General features: G+C 44.1%; 1 protein-coding gene across 8 annotated transcripts in view; it reads right to left on the minus strand.

The window, feature by feature from the left end:
* The window catches only part of LYST (lysosomal trafficking regulator), a 177,799-nt gene extending 170,565 nt beyond the window's left edge, over positions 1–7,234 (minus strand). For 7 of the 8 annotated variants that reach the window (XR_003905486.1, XR_003905482.1, XR_003905483.1 and 4 more), the window contains exon 1: positions 7,122–7,225. The gene's annotated coding sequence lies outside the window, so the exon portion shown is untranslated. Of the gene's footprint in view, positions 1–7,121 lie in introns of all 8 variants that reach the window. The other variant, XM_029931602.1, reaches the window with a different exon arrangement.
* Positions 7,235–7,587: the final 353 nt, after the last annotated feature.

Genomic DNA, 7,587 nt, shown 5'->3' on the forward strand with positions numbered 1-7,587 from the left:
AAGCTATACTTGAAGCAGTCTTCCCGCCTCATCTCCCTGCATCTCTCTGTGCACTGCAGTCTGACTTGTGCCCACACTTCTCTACCAAAACTGCTCAGACCAAGATCAACAATAACCTTCTAATTGCCAAATCCAATCCAATGGACACATTCCAGTTCTTAACTTATTTGGCCTCTCTCTCTTCTTTCTGGATTTTGGTTTTCCTTCTACCCTTCTGACCACTCCTCCTCAGTTTCCTGAGCGGGATTCTTCTTTGCCAGCTCCTTCATGTTGGTGAGCCTCTGGATTCTGTCCTCTTCCTCACTTCACATTCTTTGTGTTCTCTTCTGATGATCTCATCAACATCTAAGGTTTCTAGTACCATCTATGTGTTAATGGACTCCAAATCTTCATATAAAGATGAACCCAGAACTCCCTTCAGATCTCCTGACTCTTCTAGAACAAGACACACCCAGAACATTTCAGGGCAGTATTATAGGGCTAGAGAGAATAATCTTAGGCTAGTGGGCTCCATTCATGTCCCTCTAACTTAGGGCTCAATTCACTGATTCTCAATATCCATAGCCCTTTTCGAAGATAATAGCTCCTCTTGTTACGTATCACTGATATGACTATCCATCTTGATTTTCCTAGGACAGCCCTAGTTTAGGCCTGCTGTCCCTGAGTAACTACTAATGACATTCTTTTCATCTGCAAAATAAAACCTATTTGGTCAATAAATTATAATGATCACCCTACCTGCCCACCCATCCTTTCTGATATTTCATACACAACTAGATGAGTGCTTCTTCCTCCCTGGACTCTTTACTCCCTAGCTTTAGGAACACTAGTTCTGTTGCTAAGAAATATCCCTGTCTCCTCTACCTTTACACAAAAGGAGTGTTTAATCTCCTCCTCTTACTAAATCACTATATACACCCAGATCCCAGGCCAGGAAGACAAGTCGGTATTATTCTGGTTATCGTCTGGTTCCCAGTGACTTGTGCATCATTATTATCCATTTTATCTGCTTCTAAGACTATATTACAGCTTTATTTACAGCTGCCAACTACTGACTTTCATCTCCATTTATTGAGAACCTCGTCATACAAGTCCTATCTTCCTCTGCACACAAGATCTGTTGTTTCTGAGGGCTTCATTATCCATGAGAAAAAATAATCTCAATATATTAGCATTTAGAGCTCTCTGAGTTCCTCTTCTTCTATGACCCCTACTTTGTAGAAGGCCGGCATAGTTTAGTAAGTGGGCAAAAGGGCTTTGGGGCTAAAAAGAATCAGGTACTTCCCAGTTGTGTACCTTTGGGAAAGTTACTTTACTTCACTGAACACCCATTTCCTCATTTGTAAAATAGAGTCCCTAATATGCGCCTCAAGAGATAGTCGTAAAAAATAAGTATGGTAAACTATGGAAAGCATTTAGTATAGTGACTGGTTTATAGCAGTACTTGATAAATAGTAGTTTTATCAATATTATGATTGTTGTAGAAGCTGTATTAATCTTGGCTACCCATCAGCATTGGTCAGACTTTGGCCCTTATCATCACCTGCAACCATTCCAACTCTAGAATCTTAAAGTTCGGACCTCACATCACGTGCCTATTTTTCCATCTCTAGTTCTCCTTTACTTCCATTAATCCTACAGCTTACCCATTGAAATTCTTCACCCCCTTTGTTCTCCACATGTATTAGTTCCATCTTGGCTTGGCTGCTTCCTCGACCAAGCAGGATACCTACCTATGGTTCAGCTCTTCAATTAGCAACTTCATTATCACTCTCAGTTCCTTGACTCTGTACCATCCCCCTTCCCAGGGTCTACATCATAAGCCCCCTTCCACTCCCCATTCAGATTCAGTTTCACTATTCGTTTTCTGCACTGTTATGGAGAAATGCTGGAGAAAACTGCTTAACCCATTCTGATTGGCTGCTTTCCTCATTTGTGATGTTCAAGTTTACCACTATTCACTAATTAGGTCGGTAGTCTCTGGCCAAGTCCTTTTCCAATCACAACAGTAACGCTTCCCATGAAATATACCCCAACCCATGCTCTTCCTCCTCAATTTCAGCAGATAATCTGATTCCACAAAGAGATGCTATCCTGGACACATATCTATATTATATCTGTATCTATTCTCTTTTTCCTTTTTTTTTTTTTAATAGGAAGATGCATCACTGCTCTTCTTCAAGGTAGCCCTTTCACCTGAGCTGTTGTTCCCAACCCTTCCATTTCTGCTGTGGTTATGTCTGATTATCCTCTTTCTCTTGTGACTTCAATTTTCTTTCCTCTTCAGTGAACCCTTTCTATCAGCCCACTAAAGTCCCTTGGCTCTTTCATCTTTAAAGAAAAATAAACCCTCCTCAATGCCATCTCCTAGCTCTAGCTTCCTCCCACTGTCCTCCCTTCCTTACCAAAGTATTTGAAAGGTTATGTCTACTGAATGAATGAAGCCTTTTTTATTTGGGTCAGACTTCTCTTCTGAGCTCCAGACCTATATATTTTGAAAATTTTTAATTATATCTGACTCCATTCTAACAACGAAAACCTCTAATCTCACCAAACTGATGTGAACTGATGAATTTCATATCTCCAAATCTGTTCTACCACCTATACTTTCAAAATTAAGATCAATTACCAGCATTAACATTCACCAGTCCAACAACCTAGAATCCCTAAAGCCCACTTTGATTCCTCTCTTTCTCTAAGCAAGTCCTTTCTAAAATCTCCCACATCTGTCCCCTTCGTGTTTTGCCAGGGCTCCTACCATTGAGGCCTCCTAATCTGACACTACTTCACAGGGATGTTGTAAGGGTTAAATAAAATAATAAATGGGAATACAGTTTGTAAGATGTGAGGTGCTTAAAAAGATTATTTAATATTATCATATCTTTGGCAAACTGAGCAAAAGGTTAATATGACTTGTTCTTTAAAAAACTAACTCTGGGTCTTAATTTTCAGTGCTCTGTTTTCTAATCACAAATTACAAAGCATCTGCTTGGCAATCTGGTTTATAATTTTTCTAAGAGTCATTTAGTGTCAAAATGTTCAATGTATAGTTTCTAAGCTTCACTTTCCCCACTTTAATTTGGAATATGTGATTCTTCAGGTTTCTGGCAAAAATATTCTATCCTCTTTACCTTTTAAAGATAAGTTGTATCAATATTTCTAAGTATGCAAAGTACTCTCCTTATCATGCATCCATTTCTTCCACTCATTTAAAGTGGCTAGAAGGTCTCTTACTTCCTCGTGCACTTTGAGTTCCAATTTCAAGGAATCACATTTGAATGGAATAATGATGAGCCTTTAGGAAAACTGATTCCTTTCTTGATTAATTAAGATGATCATATTTTAAGCGTTACTTTTTCATATTATTAATTAAGATTTTTCCTTTTTTTCTTCCCCACAGTTAGACCTGAAAATCATTCAAAGCTTCCAAATGTATAAGGTCTCTCTCACATACTATAAATCAAGGCCAGAAGAATTAAGAGAAAGAAAGACAAATACTGATGAGAAGCAATAGAAAAAGAAAGTAGTATCAAAGAGCATATGGTCTTCCCACTAACTGTTTATAATTAGTTATTAATATGACAGCTTTTTATATACCCTCAGAATATATTTAGATTGAAAATCCATTTTAGGGGTGCCTGGGTGGCTCAGTCAGTTAAGCATCCAACTTCAGCTCAGGTCATGAGCTCATGGATCGTGGGTTCGAGGCCCGTGTCGGGCTTTGTGCTGACAGCTAGCTCAGAGCCTGGGGCCTGTCTTCAGATCCTGTAATTCCTTCTCTCTCTGACCCTCCCCTGCTCCCGCTGTCTCTCTCTCTCTCTCAAAAATAAATAAAAACATTAAAAAAAATTTTTTTAAAGGAAATCCATTTAAAAATATTAGTGTATAGCCTGGGTTCTTTTCGGGAGGGGGTAGGATACCAAATTACTTTATTCAAAGGAATGGTACAAATGAAAGAAGTTAAGTAGATGTTTTGGTACAACTTATAGAAAAGACAACGGTAGCCCCAGCATTTACGCACTTATAGCCTCGGTCTTAATGTAAGGGGTAGACTTAAATTCTAGAAGCCTGATCTATTTTTGATGTAAGTTTCACAGGCCAAATTCTATGCCTCCAAATACTGCATCATTTGATGAGAAAATCTCTGTTTAACATGTGATGGCCCATTTATTTCAAGCCATCTTTAATGAAACAAAAGAATTAGGATAATCCCTGCATATTATGGACTTATTAATAAAGTATTAAAAACACAGGTCATTTCCATTGTAATTTCACAAATGGTCAAGTGAAGCCACATTTGATAACAAGATTTCTGAGACTTAAAAAAATTCTTGAACTTAAGCCAGGCCTCTAAACATAATTTGGGAAAGGCTTAATCATTTGAGGTGTTGTACAGAAACAAAACAAAAAAGGTACTCCAAAATTCTGGACTGTATGGCTTTCTCTACAAATGAAACTAAGAAACAAATGCTCTGAGTGCAAACAAATAAAAGCAAAGCTATGTTTCATGAAAAGAAATGAATAAGTTGGTCCAAAAGAGCTAAAAAGAAAAGGAGCCTGAAAAAGTTGGCAGTTCAGAGTGAAATACTAAGCCCCTGTTAAAGTGAAGATAATGTGAAAAGTGTCTTCAGTACAAAGTTACCAGAATCTACTACTATAGTCTCTACTTGGATGTCTCATTTTTCGGTCTTCTAACCAACTCCTAACCCTCTCCCCACCATCCCCCATCTCATAAACCTCATCTCAGTACATGTCTGCTCCATCTTTGCACTCGCTTAGGACAAAAACTGTGGTGTCTTTAAGTCTCCTATTGAGTCTACCCTTGATGCATACAGAAATCAACCACTCCACCAACTCCACTCTGGTCCGAATGATAATCATCCCTGGCCTGAATTATGGCAAGAGTCCCTAAGGGCTGCTTCTGCCCTCTTCCTGACCCAAAGTCTATTCTCCATCCAGCCGCCAGAGTGACCCTTTTAAAAGTCTCATTATGGGGCGCCTGGGTGGCTCAGTCGGCTAAGCGTCCAGCTTCGGCTCAGGTCATGATCCCGCAGTCCATGGGTTGGAGCCCCGCATCAGGTTCTGTGCTGGCAGCTCAGAGCCTGGAGCCTGTTTCAGATTCCGTGTCTCCCTCTCTCTCTCTGCCCCTCCCCCGCTCATGCTCTGTCTCTCTCTGTCTCAAAAATAAATAATCAAAAAAATAAAAATAAATTAAAAAATAAAATAAATAAAAGTCTCACTATATCTCTTCGTTATTCAGAGGGATGAACCCTTTTCTCATTCAGAGTGTAAGACCAAGCCTGTGCAAAGACCCACAGGCCTCACCCAATCCGATTTCCCATTCCCACTCACCTGATTTCACCTCTACTACTCTTCCTTTGCTCACTTCACCACAGCCAAGTCCACAAGCATGCCCAGCACACGCTGGCCTCAAGGCTTTTGCAAGTGCCTTTCTGTCTGCTTGAACACGCGTCCCCTAGAGAGGGACACACTTCCCCTAGAGAGGGGTGCGGATTACCATCTCCTTTCTGGTTGTGGGCTCAGATGCCATGTTCTCTAGGAAGTCTTCCCTGACTACCTCTAGTTAAAAACCCTTTTCCGGTTCCTTATCCCTCCCTCTTCCTTACCTTTTCTCTATAGCCCTTGACACCAAGTGACATAGCACGTATTTTATTATCTGAGATCCTCCCCCCCCCCCCCGCCCCAGAATGTAAGCTCCATGAAGGAGGGTATATTTATCTGCTCAGATGACTGTCTGGCACACAGTACATGTTCAATAAATATTTACTAAATTTATAGGTCATTTTATGGTTTACAAACTGCTTTCATGTAAATTAAAATATATAGTAACTCATTTTCTCCTAATTCTACCTTGTCTCCAAATTCTCCAATCTTTAGGCAGCAACAATATGGACGAGAGCAAAGAGCTATTTGAAAAAAGTTGCTATTTGTAAAGCTTTTTAAAACAGATACCCCATATTAATAACTACATCTATAAAATGAAAGCTCAGAGTCAACATCTTTATTAGCATAAGGTTTCTGGGTGTGGAAGTTTAAAGTAACAGCAGATCAGCCAAGAATCATCAGGAAGGAAAACGCAATTCAGTTTGTCCCATGAATCTGTTAAACGAGCCCTAGGGAAAATGTGGGTTGAATTCAGTGTTCAGGGTAACGTTGGTTCCTGTTAACACCAACGTACTCAACACAAGATGCAAGTCCTTTAAAATTTTCTATCTGCTTAAAACCAACCTCATCAAACAACCCAGCTCCGTCACTGGGTGTGTATGGTCTGTTGAGCATATAGGGAATGTTTTGTTTTGTTTAGCTCGATAAGAATTAAGGCTGGAGGGGCGGTTCTTAAAGCCTCTGATCTTATCCCCTCCACTACTACACACCCCGTTGCCCTCCACGCTGGGGTCCCGGGGTCTTCCTCGGTTATTTCGCAAACAGTTTAATCCTGCCAGAGATGAAGGGGCATCTCAGGCAAGGCTCCAATGATGCCGGGGACAGACAGCAGATGTCTCAGAGAATCCTCTGTAGAGTCTCTCGCCCCGGCAAAGGGTGTCACAGGCATGAGAAAAGCACCAGAGCAAGGTACACCGGGGGAGATGACAGATGGATGAGGATCGCGGGACAGGAGCGCAAGGAGCGACTGCAAGGGTGGTGGCGCGGAAACTGTCAACTCCCGTCCCCGACCTGCCAGTCTGGGCCCGGTCGGGGTGGAGGTAGTGCCACCGCACAGGACAATAAACACAGTCAAGCTGGCAGCAAATCGCCGCCAGCCTACTCGACCTCCGCCCCTCCGTGCGCCGGGAAATAAAGTTGGTGGCGGGTGGCCGCTTACAAGGGTCCAGAGGGGCCGGGAGGAGCTCCCGCCCGCCGCTTAGCTGCTGTCAGAGGCTGCCCGGGCGCCGTGGGGAGACAGCTCAGAGATCCGGAGCCAGAGAGAACGCCTGAGGACGGGCTTGGGGCCGAGTCCCCCGCGCCCTCAGCGGGGTGGCCGCGACCCCCAGACCCCCGCGACCGCCGCCACCCCAAACCTCCTTCCCTCCAGGCCACAGATGGGGTCCGGGACCCCAAGCCCTCTGCGGGCGTCGTCGGCGCGCAGCGGCCGCCTTTACCTGCTCTCTGGCTGCAGCCGCCGCCACGGCGCCCTTCCACTCACCGGGAGAATCAAGAGTCGTCGTCGTCGCTGTTGCTGCCGCTGCAGCCGCTGGTGCCGCGAACTCCCCACCCCCGCCCCCTCAGGTAACCCAGGAAACCGGGAACACCACCCCCTCCCTTCCCCCGTCCCGACAGAGACCCACTGGCTTGCGCTTGCGCGCTTGCCCCGCCTGGCGCATCCCGAGCCCCGCCCCTCGCTGGTAGGTAGCGCCAGCGTCGCAGGCGTGACGCGTGGAGACGCCGAGCCAATGGGGAAGGGAGGGGGGCGGGTTGAGCCTTGGGGCTGGCGTGCTGAGGGAGGGGCTTGGGGTTTCTCCCAGTGCTGGGGAGCTTTGCCTTCGGGTCTCACCCTGTTGGTGCGTCGCGAGGCTCGCTTTATCCGACCGAGGGGAAAGCGACCGTCGTTTGAAAAGCGTCAAGCAC

This window comes from Suricata suricatta, chromosome 2 (assembly GCF_006229205.1).
Source record: "Suricata suricatta isolate VVHF042 chromosome 2, meerkat_22Aug2017_6uvM2_HiC, whole genome shotgun sequence".
Lineage (NCBI taxonomy): Eukaryota > Metazoa > Chordata > Mammalia > Carnivora > Herpestidae > Suricata > Suricata suricatta.